This window comes from Engystomops pustulosus, chromosome 6 (assembly GCF_040894005.1).
Source record: "Engystomops pustulosus chromosome 6, aEngPut4.maternal, whole genome shotgun sequence".
Classification (NCBI taxonomy): domain Eukaryota; kingdom Metazoa; phylum Chordata; class Amphibia; order Anura; family Leptodactylidae; genus Engystomops; species Engystomops pustulosus.
In genome coordinates, this window is record NC_092416.1 from 143,022,767 (window position 1) to 143,040,597 (window position 17,831).

General features: G+C 41.9%; 1 long non-coding RNA gene across 1 annotated transcript; it reads right to left on the reverse strand.

Moving 5' to 3' along the window:
- Positions 1-3,899: 3,899 nt before the first annotated feature.
- LOC140066112 (uncharacterized) lies at positions 3,900-7,859 on the reverse strand. Its single transcript, XR_011848118.1, has 3 exons — positions 7,776-7,859; positions 4,825-4,953; positions 3,900-3,978 (listed from the first exon to the last, which is right to left on the reverse strand). It is a non-coding gene; the product is annotated as an uncharacterized lncRNA (long non-coding RNA).
- Between the last annotated feature and the right edge of the window lie 9,972 nt (positions 7,860-17,831).

Genomic DNA, 17,831 nt, shown 5'->3' on the forward strand with positions numbered 1-17,831 from the left:
GACTGTCTCCTTTTCATGTGCAGCAAAGGAAATTTCTTTTTTTATATTTGCAGAATCCTCTATACACAACATTGCAGACTGCTTGTCCACATCATTCACTGCCTGTATGCTGTATGCAGCTGGGCAAAAAGGAACAGAGAACAAAATTTGGCTGTATAGTCAGAACTAATAATTTCTTTACCGCTTCTAATATTGTTAAGTGCAACAGTTTACTTTGGGTATATCATGTATTTTAGGTTTAAGTCCAGCTACAATCCTGGAATGTAAATGCATAGTCCACAGTCCACTACTGCTGCTACCAATAAAAGCTACAAATAAAAACCTAAAACGATATGGTTACACTGATCTCCAGGGACAATACCAAACACTGATGGCAAACTCGCTTTGTAGCTTGTACTAAAACAAGGCACTGTGGCTTATTGGTTAGCATTACAGCCTTGCAGCACTGGGGTCATGGGTTCAAGCCCCAGGATCAACATATGCAAAGGGTTTGTATGTTCTCTCCATGTTTACGTGGGTTTCCTCCGGGTCCTCCATTTTCCTCTCATGCTCCAAAAAATACTAGTAGGTAGATTAGATTGTGAGCCCCATTGGGGACAGAGACCAATGTGCCAAACTCTGTTTAAAAAAAGACATTATATGGGCAAGAAATGTACTTTTGCCCAATCAGTTTTATAAATCACCTATCCTAGTCATCAGTATGTGATTGATAGAGGCTAAAAACCCAGACCTGCAATGATAAGTTGTTACACCTTCTTCCAAGCCCCAGAAACAGCAGGATCCATCCACTAAACAGTGGCCGTGCCTGAAAATTATAACTCAGGTCCTGATGAGCTAAATGTAGTTTTCCAGTATGGCCACTATAGAGTGAAAGTAAACTTCTCCTACCACTTTATAGATTCAGATTTTCGAAGACACCTAGAAGAGCTGCCTCCATTTCTCATACCCCCCCCCCCTTCCCAATGAACACATAGTGATGACCTATCCTTCCATCCGCAAAACCCCTTTAAGACTAATAGTTCCTGTACTCCTGTTATGGATTTTCATAATAAAGGAAAAGGCAGATATTAAAATGAGCAGATTTTATCTTGGAATAAATTGCATTTGATGACTGAAAGAGGGCAGCGCTGAGTGAGAACAGGGTGCATGAGGGAAATCTGCTTATTATATGAATGGTGAAGGGGGTGAGAGCAAGGGGAAGCCTCCTGCTCTCTCCTGCTGTCTCTCTGGAAATTGATCATACATTATTAAATGCCTCCAGGCAGGGGGTGCGCTGTGTTAATGAGTTCAGGATGAAGGGGAGGGGGAGCTGATAAAAAAAAGACAGCACATCAAGACAACAACCCAAAAATTCAATCTGTGCAACATGTACAATTTGTGCTGAATATGGGAGAAGCTTTGCTGATTGCAAAGGTTAAACGCCTGTTTATTTTATTGTTGTAGGTTATTATTTGTATCGCTAATTATTGAAATAAGCAATATATGTACCAGTGATTTCTCTATGTAAATGTGAGTCATGGTGTAGTTATAGGGGGGGTGAAGAGATTGCAGTCAAAACTCTTGGGCCAAGGGGGCATGCCTTGTTTCTCCGGGGCCCAAATGCAAATATCTTAACAATTTCCCTAACTATAATGTATTGTTTATATTGCTGATCTCTTTGTAAGGTAAAAAGAAACCTTATGGGCCTCACGTGTGACCAAACTCACACTGCACAGTATTGGACTGGCCCAACAAAGTAAGAGAGGATTCTCTGAGGAGTCCAGGATCTAACACAGTACTGAACCTTGAAGGTCCAACTGAAGACAATCTACTTTGAAGCCTACTAAGGTCAAGAGTTTGAAGAAGTACCCAACCCAGGATCATTTTTGATCATTTTTAGTGGGCCCGGAGAATCCCAGTCTGCAGCTCTTTCACTTCAGAAGACAAGTTATTATTAATGGCATGTGGTAGGTCAGAGCATTTCATATATCCCTCTGAGGCCCTGTAAAATCAAGCTATACACAAATGGTCATTCCGAAGATGCATGTATCACAGATAGTAAAAACTAAAACATATAGGGGGGTATTTATCAATATTAGCGCAGGGTCCGAATCACGAATCATGCGTTCATTTACAATGGGATGTTTGATTTTGGCGCAAAGGATTAATGGTCTGAACTAACTCTACATACATGAAGATGAAACAGAGGAGAACAGCTTTATGCAGCTCTTAGTGTGCACCAAAAAAAGTGTTGGAAAACTAGAAGCGCAGAAAAAGTGTTAGAATTTCAAAGCTGTGCCCAAATTGTGAACCCTGAAATGAAACACACTCAAGTGTCAGAAAAGTGGCAATTTTGTTGGGCCAACACATAAATAAGGTGCAACAGGCACAGCAAGGGGAAAAATAACTGTCATAAAGTCGATGAATGTCCCCCGTCCAATCTGCACATTGGTGTTTTTTTACACCTGTTACCTTGATTAACAGGTCTTTCCAGAATTTGAAAGATCGTGTTTGCGCACGGCAAAACAGTAAACAGAAAAAATATATAAAAACACTATTTATTTCATCTTGTTAAAAACATGTAGGTAGCAAAAATATGCAAAAACGTATGTGTTTCAGATGCAACCGTCCTTAGTCAAAGCCCAGTTTATGGAAATTTTTGGTACCTACATGTTTTTAACAAGATGAAATAAATTGTGTTTTCATATATTTTTTCAATTTCCTTTGTTGCTGTGTGCTGGGCGATTTTTCAGGATTATGGACTGACCCCAACTTGGGATTTTCCGCGCATCGGCTTGTGCAGTTTGGGATGGAGGTGAGATTAAAAAAACTCTTTTGTTTGTTCCAGAATTTGGCCTGTAATGTGAGTCATCCAATTTGACTCCCACTGATTTTATACTGATGAAGTATCCCAATGATCAGCCATAAATATCTAACCTTAGACAACCCCATATTGGGTATGAATAAACATTGTTGCATGCGTTGGTTACAGAAAGTTACAGACAAAACTGAAACTTTACTTGCAGCTGCTGACCAGTAGTGGTGAGAGTTAGCATGTGGTACCCAGCACAAGTACATTTCTTCAGTGAAGATTTTTTCTTTGCCACTATATTTTTGGCCGATTTAGCGGTTATTTGGTCTGTGATTTAACATAGTGGCGCATGGCCTTGATGTATTTTGTGCACTGCAAGAAGAACAAATGAGGGTCAGAATTGTGAAACCAAATTCATGAAGGCAGTGTCGGACTGGCCCACCAGAGTACCAGAGGATCCTCCGGTGGGCCCTGGCTCAATCCAATACTGAACCTCAGAGGTCCATCAGAAAACACCTCAATTTGAAGGCTGCAAGTGTATATTTACTAGGGAATCATGAAGAGTGGACCCCCAAACTGATTTTCTCTGGAGGGCCTAAGGAAACCCAGTCCGACACTGCATGAAGGTGTTATAGAACTTGGTGGGTGGCTTTTTGTTGGCCTAATTATACACCAAAAAAGTGTCAGGAAACTAGAACTGCAGGAAAAGTGTCAGAATTGAGCTGCGCCCAAATTGAGTGACAAAAAACTCATGAGTATAGGAAAAGAAGCTAAATTGTGGCGCTGACACATCATAAGTATGGCGCTGATGTTGCATACCACAAAAAAAAACACAGCTGACAAGAAAATGGCGCTCCCCCAAGGTGTCTTGTCCTGACTTCAATGAGGAAATGTACCAGGACCTGGAGATCAATCCAATGATATCACTGAACTAATTTCTGGGTAAAGATTATGTATTTTCATTGAATGGGACAGTCATACTATAGACTTATACAAATAATAAACCATGGGTTCATATAGCTTTAGTTTAGCATCCCACTTTTTCTTGACAGGTTTTATTTCAGAAAATCTTTTTTTTGTCTCTTGACAAACTAAATTTGCAACTTTTACACCCGTTTTGTAAAGTTTGCCACCACGATTCTTACACTGCAGCGCCTGATTCATTGTAAAAATCCAGATGTTCGCGTCTGAAAAAGGGAAAAATGTTACTACAATTACAGTAAAAAGTCAAAATTTTTTGCACAAACAGACTCAGTCTTGAGTTTAAAAACCAGCAGACTCTCCTAACTCATATATCAACCAAGATAAATCAGGCAAGTCCAAAACCTTACAAAAAATCCCAAAACTAGTCATACATTTCCAGATTTATGATAATCATACCGAATGGAGACATACATGAAAACATACATGGGGCATAGATTATTTTTTTTATCTCCTTGCTGTCCCCAAACACAGTCAATGCTTCCCATTTTATTATGATATGTAAGTTACAAGTCCCTTCTACGCACAAAATCAGCATATTCCTCTTCTGCTGTAGGGATTCTGATGATTTCATTGTCTTCATGTTTATTGATTTGTACAAAAGACAAGCAAATGACTGTTTGTCCTTTAATGACACTGAACAATACAATGTTAGGCTACATTCACACGGACGTATGAAAATGTCCGTATCCGTACCGTTTTTTTACGGATTACATACGACCACATTCATTTCAATGGACAATACGTCCAACCATTTATATTGCCGTTTTTGACACTGTAGTGTACCGTACCATATACTGGCCGTATAAAAATATAGAGCATGTCCTATTTTCTCCCGTATTTCAGTTCCGTATGCCCTATAAGTCTATGGGGATGTATAAAATACGGGTTACATACGTGCTGCATACAGATGAAAAACGCCATGTATATACGGGCTCATACGGCCCGTAAATACGGGACTGGAGAAATTACACGGTCGTGTGAATGTAGCCTAAGCGATATCATTCTCTGGAGTTCTGATTCTCCCCTCACAGAGAAGGTGCTACACCTACTTGAGCGAGTCACAGCTGAGAATATCTGTTGTCTTTTCTTCTTACGCCTGTGGTCTCTTGTTTCTGGCACATAAAGTCATTTCTGGATTAGCAGATTTTCCTGGCTCCGATGTCCTGAGATGACACTTCCTGTGTTACAGTACAGAAAAGCCAAAAATTTTCAGAGGCATTTGCAGAAGAATAATAGGATGACACATTTAGGCAAAGAATTTTAAAGGGAACCTGTCACCAGGGACCTCATTTTCACTAAAGATAGGTTACAGAAGTCCAGTACAGCTACATTGCAGATCTGCCCTTCTGCTTTCTCTAAGCATTTGCATTACAATATAATTGTGTGTTATAATTTACCCTGCACCCGTACAGAACCCTCTGTGTAGTCCCAGGGGTTGGGCTTTGGATGCATTTCAAAAAACAACATGTGACTTGTCTGAGCTGCAGACCGCTCAGCTCTCAGACCTCAACCGTTGTGCTACTGTACAGCCCCTCCCCCACAAATGTCATCTCACCAGGCTGTGAGCTCAGTGAAGGAGCAGGAAGGAGGAGTTGTACAGGAGCACTAAGTGTTGTTTTTTTTAAATAAGAATCTCTGGTCTGATTAGATGAAGATTGAACTTTTTGGTGTTAATTCTAAGTGGTATGTGTGGAGAAAAACAGGCGCTGCTCATCACCTGTCAAATACAGTGACACATGGTGGTGGCAGCATCATGCTATGGGGGCAGGGACAGGACGACTGGTTGTAATTGAAGGAAAGATGAATGTGGCCAAGTACAGAAATATCCTGTTAAGATGGTGTGTAGTGTAAGTATGGGTCAGTTGTGTCGCGATTAGTGCCTAAAAAGTCTATAATTTGCTCAAAAATAGAGGGTGAAGAAGACTCAAATCAAAGAAAACTTCTGTCTTGCAAAAATACATTAGGAACTCTGCAACAGACACACACATTGGTGAACCTGTCAACAGGAGCTCCCCCATGTCCCCATTGAGAACAGTGTGCACATTGCCAAAGACTTTTTATAGTAAAACTGTCTTTTACCAAAATTAAGATTAGATTAGATTAGATAAGATTAACAGAACTGTGTCCCTAGTCCCCTGGGAGGGGCCAGTGAGGTGTGGGGCAGACATTTATGACGTCCTGTGGGGAAAGGTGATGGGGGAGCAGGTATGGGGGACATGGGAGTTTTTTTCTATTTGAAATTGATGCATGTCAGAGCTGTTAACATACATTATATGTAGCCCCCTTCCCCACAAGGATTATATACAGTCCCCTCCTCATGTCCCATTCATTACTAACAGCCCCTACACTAGTAAATGGGACCATTCAAAATAAAAGAATAATACTTACCTCAGCCTTCTACTCAGGTCCGGAGCTTCCCCCTGATTTTAAAGCGTCAATGCTTGGAAAATAGAGACGTGTGTAATGTAGTGTTAAATGCAGCGCTCCTAAATTCCCATTTGTAAACATTTTCTTTGATGTATTAACACTGGAAGAGCTCATTAAAAATGAATGGGAGTGAACAAGCCCATAGGGATGAGTTATACTAACAATTGCCGGGCTAGTGACCATATAACACATTATCACTGTACTGGATTGTGGTGCCCTCCTGCGTCTGTCATCAGCTCCTATGGGACTTGCTACACCTGCTTCACTGAGTAGGTGGCTACTATGATTGACAGTCATTCCCCATAGGGAACCAGCATGTAAGAGGAACCTAGAGCTAGTATGTAAACCTGACCTGTCGTAATGAAGATCGTGATCTCCAGTAAAGCCTGGCAGTGTTGGTTAAGATTGAAATCAGCCCAGTCGCACCCTAGTCACCCATCAGTAGTCAGCACCCAGCATTGTCCAGGTCTACTACCTGATGTAAGTAGTGAGGCCTATACACAGCCCTACTATGGCTCTGTTCTATCCTCTAATACAGAGCTATGATACAGCATACAAGTTTATAGGGGTCTGTAGTATCTTTGTATACATCTGGTCAGTGGCATAACTAGGAGAGACAGGGCCCCCTAGTAGACTACTGCAAGGGGCCCACTTCCCCCTTTCCAAAAATATACATACAGGCAGTCCCCGGGTTACATACAAGATAGGGTCTGGAGGTTTGTTCTTAAGTTGAATTTGTATGTAAGTCGAAACTGTATATTTTATAATGGAAGTTCTAGACAATTTTTTTTCTTTTGCCCCAGTGACAATTGGAGTTTCAAAATTTTTGGTGTAATTGGACCAAGAATTATCAATAAAGCTTCATTACAGACATCTTACAGCTGATCATTGCAGTCTGGGACTATAGTAAAGCATCAAGAAAGCTTCACCAGAGGTCACAGTGGGCAGAGGGGTCCGTCTGTAACTATGGGTTGTCTGTAAGTCGGGTGTCCTTAAGTAGGGGACCGCCTGTATTAGTATAGTCACACATGGGAGTTACAATCACATATAAATACACTCATGTGCATATACACATACATACAGTGCCATATGCAACATACTTACATACAGTGTATACAGACACCATATACACATCACATATACTGCATATATACATCACAGTATATGTTACATAGATATTATGCTGGACATGTGCAGTACAATATAGATAAAATGGTGCACATCCTCCATTCTTTATTGTGTCAGGTTGGATGATGGGGCCCCCTGACACTGCAGGCCCTATTGCGGCTGCTATGGCTGCTACCGCTGTAGTTTAGCCCCTGCATTTAGTCTAAAAGTCATAGCTAATGTTTAGAATTCAGGTGAATAAGAGCAGAGCTGCAGTACGTGAGGGCTCAATAACACGTACCGGTTTTCACTGGAAACACGAATGTGATCGGGCCGAGACCCGAACCTGCACCCTAGCGGTACTTGTGACAGCACCCTAAGGCACCACTGCTATACAGTGGACGGAACTTTGTGCTTCTGGTCCAGAAATTGCTATTGTTTCCCCACGATCACATACATAACTCACCTCTATTATGTGGCATACTCTATCACACACCATATAACGGAGATCATTTCCACTAGTAGATACTTCCAGGGCTTATATAAGACTATCCTCCTGTGTGGGACAGTCATAGATTACATAAAGCCAGTGATAGATTTACAGCATATACACAAGACTGCTTCCTCTTTATTATCTGAAGAGTAGAGAGAAGTTAGATAGATGTGACGTAGAAAACATTAAATGGATGTAAGCAGATGAGGTAAAAGGATACATATGCTGTCCCCTTGCTCATGGGTACATTGCTTTTGGTGCAAAGTATTACATAATTTAGTGTTGGATAAAAGGCACCCGGGGAGTGAAGGGTGCAGCGGCAGGTGGCAGAGCTGGCGGCTCAGGGAGCTCCTGAGCACTAACCATAAACTGCACCTGTTCTGGCCTGCCCTGTCCATCAGCAAATTTTTTATGACAGCGTGACATTCAGCAGATTGGAACGCCACAGAGATAGGCCATTTTGCGCACACTGGGGCAGATTTATCAAGCTGTCTGAAAGTCAAAATATTCCTAGTTTCGCATGGAAAGCTGAGTGGTGAACCTGTGTGTTAATATCAGCTGTGGCTTGTGTGATGGATAAACCAGTAAGCTGCTGGGGGCGGCATCCAGGTACTCCTTACATATCTGTCCAGTTCTGATTGCAGGTTGCTGATATTTGCAGTCCAATTACACTTTGTAACGATTGTTATTGCTATTGCTTTGCTATTCTATATATCTGACCTCTGCTACATTAATTTAACCATTCTCTTGCTATGCGATTCTGTGCCTCACTGCCATATTGCATTTGACCATGTTCTTTCTGACTTTGCTTGTCTCTCTGTTGTTTCTCCCTTTGTGTCTTGTCATCTATCATGGTGTGACCCTTCTTTTCCTGTCTCAGACTTGTTCTCAATTACTGTCTCAACACACTTCTGAATCTTTGTGTGAACACTGGTCTATCTCTAACTTCCCGTTACCAGTCTGCTGCACCTTCCAGCAGCTGCCACACAATGTAAGTTTTACCTTGCAGGGTCTCTCATGGTCCATTAGCTGGTTCCTGATAGTGGATTCCCCCTTATCAGGGTGGTTTATTTGCTGTAGGCAAGGCCCTATTCCACAGTAACATCAAGGTTGGATGGCAAGGCCCCCTAACACTGTGGGCCCCATAGCAGCTGTTACGGCTGCTACCACTGTAGTTATACCCCTGCCCCATAGATTCCCAAGGTGCACTATGCCCTAAAAATCATGCCATGTTCTCCACGACGTGGTCACCATATAGTGGCATAATACATGATCCTTAACACACCTTTTATGAATCTGAAGGGGACATCTCCTGCACATAATACTGGGCCAATCTGCAGTCCTCTGCATTTGCCATTCAAGTCTGCAGGTAGTTTGTGATGATCACTGATCATGCCACCTTGTAATCTGCATGAAAACCCTCATAGATCTCTCCTTTGCTATGGTTTAGAGGATGAGATGGGTTGGACGCTGTAAGAAGGCAGCAATATACTTTGAATGAAATGCTGAGAGCAGGTGCACATCTTTCCATCATACTTTATCTCTAAGCAGTCTGCACACCAGTTTTTTGGCTCACAATAACTGATGAAAATAACTGGGTTAGAACTGGTCCTAACCCAACACCTCGTTGCAAATGTCTTACAAAAACAGCATAGCAATACTTCATCTAGTGCTGGCTGCCAGTAGCCAGATGGAATACATTTTTATTACAAGGACTAGAAAAGAAAACAAACTACCAAAAAAGACAATTGTAAGTGGTCCAGGGATAGGGTTAGCAACCACAGGGAAGCAGCACAAAGACGCTTTTGTGATGATACCAACAAACTTTACATCATATATCTAGAGAAGTGCTGAATTACAGTCGGAGTTGATTCCTGGACACATTTTAGATCCAAAGAACACAGCTCCATAGCATGCAAACCGTACAAATAGACAAGTGATAGAAGATAGATAACTAGATGGATAGTGCTAAAAGGCATAAAGGCAGATTAGCACTGCAGATGGGCTTCTGCAAACTGTCTTTTGCGAAAGTGAGGTCCCTGGTGACAGGTTCCCCTTTAAGGCCATTAGGTTTCAGTGTACTGTTCTTAGTTCTTTAGATCCACTGTAGTTCTTTCTTATGGAGTAATTTCTCTCTATTTCCCCCTCTACGTAATATAAGTACATGATCAATTCATGTATATTTTAATTGCGCTTCTGAATGACCCATGTCAAAGAAATGTTTGGAAACCGGGAGATCCTGTCCGGGAGATATACGCACAGTATATCTGTGTTGATTAAAGGGAGTCTTGAAGTCTAGTGTGGTCTCGCCAACATATGCCAAGCCACAAGGGCACTTCAATAACTAAATAACGTGGCCGCTGTTACAATTGGGGTAATGACTTCTATGAAAGGTTTTGCTATTATGATCAAATGTTTTGCCTTTGGTCGTATGGGAGCAATTCACACAGGAGCGGCAAGGAAAATTCCCATTACGTGTCTTCCCCAAAGTACCATTTGTTTCGCCTTTCTTAGGGCTCCCACATCAGCTCTCACCAATTTGTCCCTCAGGTTCTTAGATCTCCTGTAAGATAAGGGGGGAGGAATGGAAAATTCAGGAATATCATCAGAATATTTACCTAAAAGTGGATTAACTTTTGGATTAAATCCTCCCTCTTTTCACTTTTGGAATCTGGAGTGCTGTCTCATTTTCTGAAAGATATATATATATACAGGAGAAAGGTGATAAACATCTTCACCCGGACATTCAACCAAGCGGTATTAAAGGAGCAATACATCCTCTGCCCACAAATGTCCACATGCAGGGGCCCCTTTTGGGCCCCTAGTTTGCCGCCCCCTAACGCAGGCCCTGATTCTATTGTGCTTCTGTTTAAAACTGTGGCTCAATTTTGTGCCATTGGGGGTCATTTACTAAGGGCCCGATTCGCGTTTTCCTGACGTGTTACCCGAATATTTACCGTGTTACCCGAATATTGCTGGCGTGGGCCGTACCCGAATCCACCGCAGAGAACGCGCCGCTGGATCGCGAATGGACCGGGTAAGTAAATCTGCCCCATTGTCTCTAAAACCAATGTGGCAGTACATACTTCCTAGATGTAGAAAATGTAAACGTTAGACACTGTGGGGGAGTTTTATCTTTTTCTCATTCTAGTTTCTGTTTAGGCTTTTTTCCGAGGTTGCATTCACGCATGCCTTTTACATTGCGTTTTGAAGCATAATACAAAAGGAAGGAGATTTATCTAATTACATTGTGTGTACATATGCATTTACAAAACAGAATATTAACATATCATGTTAAAACTCTGTTAACATTGTTTAACAAATGATCAATGTTAGCACTATGTTAATGCATATGTTAACATCCCAGTGTGTAAACACAAATGTTGACAGCAGTGTAATAATACAAATCTCCTTTCCTCAGCGGTTGTATTGTGTTTCAAAACTAAACCTAATGCAAATGTCACGTATGAACGAATCTTTGTCTAATTTGTCTTAGTAGTGTAGATTTGTACCGCAGAAGAAGAGTGAAGAAATCAGGCAATATCTTTTTGAGGCTAACTGAGTATATTTGATGGTGAGCTTTTGAGAATACTTGTTCTCTTTGTCAGACATGATGTTATGCATGAAACTGAAAATGTACAGAATTTTATATACACTAAACAGTGATCATCAAAGGATATTTAAAAAAAACTCTAAAACAACAGATTGATAAAAACAGGGACATCTTAGTCACTAAAACTCACTAAAATACAACCAAAAGGCATGCATCATGCTAAGATAGATCTGCCCCGCTGTGTCTGGAAAAAATACACAGCCACATTACTTAAAGAGAACCCGTCATGCAAAATAACCCCCCTAAACTAAATATATTTTCATAAACTGCCATTAGAGAGCATTGCCTATATCCCTTCATTGTCCCTCTACATGCCTGTAAACCTAAGCAATGAGGTCCTAAAGCTGTATGCAAATGACCTGTGAAATGTCCAATGAAGCATTAGCATATTCAAGCTGTCCAGCTTATTCATGAGTGGGAGGTACAGCCACAGCCCCAGTGCCCGACTGACAGCTGCTCCATGTAATGGCTGCTCCATGTGCTTTCTTGTGGCCACGCCTGCTTCAGCCTGTGTGTGCATGTGCTGTGTGTGTATGTGAAAGATACAACAGCTCCAGGCAGCCTTGTTACAGCAGAACATGTCAGGTACTTGTGTAGCTGATGTCTGTGTCTCTGTGTATAGGAGAATGCAGCATGTCAGCAGATGCAGCACACACACTAGCAATGCTTTACTATACATTACACGCAGGCATGAGCAGGGGGAGGAGCGGGGAGGGGCAACAGGGGTGACATCACTGCCTCTAACCATGTGACCAGCCTCATTTACATAATAAAGAAAAGATTATTTTACTATGATTAATGTATGAATTACCTAGATAAAGGCGGGGGTGGGATCCTTGTGAGCTGCTCCAACAGGTAGTAGTGACAGAAATAGTGACACAGACCTGATGACAGGTGTCCTTTAATGGGTCCTTCGTCACCCCCAGACGAAGGCTGCAAACCAGCCGAAACGCGCGTCGGGGTTGTTGTCATTCCAGGCAACGATCTTTTCAACATGGGTAAGCTATACTTCATCTACTTTTAATGACTATTGTTTTGGATTAATCTGTAATTGTCTTATGCTTCCCATCAATACCAGACTGATAGACATGGCCACTGGTGCCCTTATCAGATACCCAACTTTTTCATTATGATCTGTTGTCTGGAGTGAAACTTTGTCTTGTGTCCCCTATGGGGCAAAATCATTTTTTAACCAGTGTTTGTTATTTGATCAAAATAAAGTATTTATATCTTCTGGCACCACTAGTTTCTTCTTGTTTAAAATTGTGCTACATTGTTGGACTTTTACTTCCTTTTTTTGCTGAAAGGAAGAACAATAGGTTCCATTTATAATTCTCCAACAGGCCATATGGTACCACACTATATAGGGACAAGGACAGGTTACAACGCATTATTATATATTTTATTATTTTCTTCCCTACCTTGGTTTGTTTCAATTTTGTTAGCTCTGTTCTTATAAATTTGAACACCGTCTTATACCTCTTACCACTGTCAAGTGCAGGGGCGTAACTTGAGGGGGTGCAGAGGGTGCGGGCCCATGAGGTTCAGGGGGCCCATAAGGTGTCACTTTCCCATATGAGAAGACTATTACTATAAGCCATACATTATAGTTGGGGGCCTGGAAAAGACTTTGCACTGGGGCCCATGAGCTTCAAGTTACGCCACTGGTCAAGTGCCTACTACGCCCTACCTTCAGAAAATGTCACTATACTCTGTGCTTCAGTCATTCCTGTTCTCTAATTATAATTATCACAGCTTTTTCAAATTAAAGGTTTATGTTGATTCACTTTGATCATTTGGTTACCCACTGTTCTAGTGGCATGGTGCACCCCTTACAAAAATCCATCAAATGTTTATCAAAGGAGTTTACATTATTTCTGAAAAAATCAAGCGATCCTTCATTATTCTCTAATTTTAAGTGTATACGTAAATGTAATTTGCTTTCTGCAAACACACTAAAGTTCCTGTGTAACTGTACACACATCAGGTGCTATGTGGTTTGGAGCTTTGCCTATGTCTAGAATTCCTCAATGTGACCAGCAGGTGGCAGTAACTGACTAACATTTCCTTCGCCACATCCTAAGTTGGCATATGATATTGTATCAATGACCTGGCACCAGCCAGGAGAATGAGATGTGTGGCTCGATAGAGATACCTCAACCCATGCCAAACTCATAATTCAGTGCCAGCTCTGGATACTAAGCCTGGCTACCATCATATGCTGCAATGTTAGTACTACCATATTCTGAAATGAGAATACCAGGGCAAGTATGTGATATGGCGGTAACCCATTATATATTACCAATAGATTCTGCAGCATTGTTCAGCCATACAGACACACAGAGTCATTCAATTCGTATAAATGCATCTAAGTCTGGAGCTCTGTATAGTGGAAAGGATTTATTTAAAGGGGACACATATGTACACACACATGAACAGAGGTGAATGCATTATTTTACATGTATGATATTACATGCAGGGATCTTCTTCATGTTTAGTAAATAAAGCTATTTTGCAATTTAAATAAAAGTACCAAACACGCATAGGTGTGTATATATATATATATATATATATATATATATATATATATACATATATATACATATATACACTCACCGGCCACTTTATTAGGTACACCTGTCCAACTGCTCGTTAACACTTAATTTCTAATCAGCCAATCACATGGCGGCAACTCAGTGCATTTAGGTATGTAGACATGGTCAAGACAATCTCCTGCAGTTCAAACCGAGCATCAGTATGGGGAAGAAAGGTGATTTGAGTGCCTTTGAACGTGGCATGGTTGTTGGTGCCAGAAGGGCTGGTCTGAGTATTTCAGAAACTGCTGATCTACTGGGATTTTCACGCACAACCATCTCTAGGGTTTACAGAGAATGGTCCGAAAAAGAAAAAACATCCAGTGAGCGTCAGTTCTGTGGGCGAAAATGCCTTGTTGATGCCAGAGGTCAGAGGAGAATGGGCAGACTGGTTCGCCACCCGTTACAACCAAGGTAGGTAGAAGAGCATCTCTGAACGCACAGTACGTCGAACTTTGGGGCAGATGGGCTACAGCAGCAGAAGACCACAACGGGTGCCACTCCTTTCAGCTAAGAACAGGAAACTGAGGCTACAATTTGCACAAGCTCATCGAAATTGGACAGTAGAAGATTGGAAAAACGTTGCCTGGTCTGATGAGTCTCGATTTCTGCTGCGACATTCGGATGGTAGGGTCAGAATTTGGCGTCAACAACATGAATCCATCCTGCCTTGTATCAAAGGTTCAGGCTGGTGGTGGTGGTGTCATGGTGTGGGGAATATTTTCTTGGCACTCTTTGGGCCCCTTGGTACCAATTGAGCATCGTTGCAACGCCACAGCCTACCTGAGTATTGTTGCTGACCATGTCCATCCCTTTATGAGCACAATGTACCCAACATCTGATGGCTACTTTCAGCAGGATAATGCGCCATGTCATAAAGCTGGAATCATCTCAGACTGGTTTCTTGAACATGACAATGAGGTCACTGTACTCAAATGGCCTCCACAGTCACCAGATCTCAATTCAATAGAGAATCTATGGGATGTGGTGGAACGGGAGATTCGCATCATGGATGTGCAGCCGACAAATCTGCGGCAACTGTGTGATGCCATCATGTCAATATGGACCAAAATCTCTGAGGAATGCTTCCAGCACCTTGTTGAATCCATGCCACAAAGAATTGAGGCAGTTCTGAAGGCAAAAGGGGGTCCAACCCGTTACTAGCATGGTGCACCTAATAAAGTGGCTGGTGAGTGTATATATATATATATATATATATATATATATATATATTATCCAAAAAATGCAATGAGGCAGCACTCCAGTAAGTATAAAGGTGATCTTTATTCACCCATGGCAAAATAAGGTGCAATGTTTCAGCTCATCCATATAGCCGTTGCACCTTATTTTGCCATGGGTGAGATCACCTTTATACTTACCGGAGTGCTGCCTCATTGCATTTTTTTGGATATCTGACCTTACAAATCGGTGGATCGAGTTTGTTGGAGGCGTGCACCCACCATTGGACTTGATCCATTATACTCACTATGCTGCTACACAATCGGACTGTTTGCTATATATATATATATAATAGATGTTGCTCAGTCAATGGCCCACATTTATAAAGTGTCTGCGCCAGTTTGGTGTCGTGGCTGCACCGTGCACCTAAAAGGAGCAAGTTACTGCTTAGTCAGATCGTGCGCCACAATTGTGTCCGACGTGCAGAACAGTTCTGCACCATGAACAAAGTGCACCAAAAAAACTTGTACACACTCCCCGAGCAGTGCAGGGGGCACCAGATTAAAGCGTTTATCCGGTTGTTAAAAACTACTTATGTCCGGGCTGGGGTGGGCTATTTAAAAATAATAAACTTGTTCTTACCTCCTCCGGCGCCGCTGATGTCCCACGCTGAGGTCCTTTTGATCCGTGCCCCTGTTTGTTTACAAGGGCACAGAAGCCGCGCACAGGGAACTTCCGGTCCAGGATGTGGCCGTCCCTATCTCTCAGCGTTGTAAGCACTGGGAGATGGTGTGGGAGCCTCCGGCCGGCCAATCAAGCCGGTGCACAGAGGAGACGGACCGCGGCGCCGGACATCAGCGGCGCCGAACGAGGTATGTAGATGTTTATTATTTTAAAATAGCCCACCCCAGCCTGGCCCTAAGTAATTTTTAACACCCGGATAACCACTTTAATGAGGAACATATGAGGTACGTATTCATAAATCTGGCACCACCTGCACACTCCACAGGCAAACTGCGACTTGTGCAGTTTGCACTGTTAAAAAAAAAAACGTGGGCCATTGTCTTTCATTGTCAATGCATGCTTTATTAAAGAGATTGTCCAGGAGTACAAAAACATCTCTCCACCGCTCAGCTCACTAGAGTTTGTGACTTGCCACTACTAGTGATTGGCGGAGCAGGCTCTCCTAGTATTTCTCCTAGTATTAGTCGGATCACAACACACTCAGGAGGTGTAGTGCATTGGGGACTGGAACCAACAGTACAGGGAAGTGGGGAAAAGTAAGTTCCCCTTCTTTAAGGGAACTTGTCACCAGAGGGTTCCCACAGACATGCTTAAGGCAACCTGGCTCCCTGCCTGCTCTCACAAGTGAGTCCCTTGGGCATGTGAGATAAAAAACAGAGTCCTCATTTCCTAAGGTAAACACTCATTCTCTTTATTATTCAAACCCACTTCCATTCTCCTCACTCCCTTTCCGTCCCACTTTGGCTAATCTCACCATGATAGGCAGCGCATGCACAGAGAGAATGGAGACTTCATTGTTCACAGCGCAGTCAGCTGCTTCTTTACGCTATGCGCAGCAAGTATGGAAGAAGGAGGGTTTGAATAATGAAGAGGAAGAGGACAGGAGTTTACCTCAGGACATGTGAACTTGGCTTCTTTTCTCATACTCACCAGGGACTCACTTGTGAGAGCAGACAGGGAGCCAGGTAAAGTTTATTGCACCTTACTTTCATAACCATTCTGCTCTATGATTTTTCAAAAACATGTTTGCATTATGCATTACTATGTCTGTGGGAACCTGTCTACTACTAAAAAAGACCCTCTGGTGATAGGTTCCCTTTATCCCCTAGGCGCACCAGAGCGCAATAGTACGTCCTTGCAGGAGGATACTTCCCGCACTGGGGCGTACTATAGCGTACCGCTTCTGGCACCGGCTCAAGAACGGAGCCGGCACCAGAAGCAGGGGCTGTCAGCTGCCTATTACAGCTGACAGCATGCTGTAACACCCGTGATTGGAGCCGGCTCCGAACCGTGGCGTGTAAGGGTCTTCCACCTATGGATCGGATCCCCTGTGCCCTTTACCGGTGGATCCGATTCACTTCTGGGCAGTATCGATGGTTCAAGTTCAAGTTAAAAAAGTTTAAAAAAGTAAAGTTTAAAAATTAGAATAAATAGAAAATAAATACATAAATATAAGCCACTAAAATGTCACTTTCCCATAAAAACACTTACCGTAATGAAGTATAAAAAACACAAATGCACAAAAAACCACATATTTGGTATTGCCGCATCCGTAACAATCTGTATAATAAAACAGAATCTTACTGGACCCGCATGGTAAACGGCAAAAAAAAAAACCCACAAAAGAAAATCCGAAAAAAATGCAAAAAATATTCCAAAAAAGATCATTTTTAATTAAAAATGCTCTAAAAAGTTATTTAAAAAATGTTACTCACTCTAAAATAAGACCACTAAAAACTCTTCTCGCAAAAAATAAGTTCTGCATATGAAAAGATGGTGATGCTAAAATGAACAAGATTTTCTCCAAATTAGTTTTTTTTCAGTAAAATTGAATAAAATACACAAAACCCCCACATATTTGGTATCGCTATGTCCGTGACAATCTGCATAATAAAACAC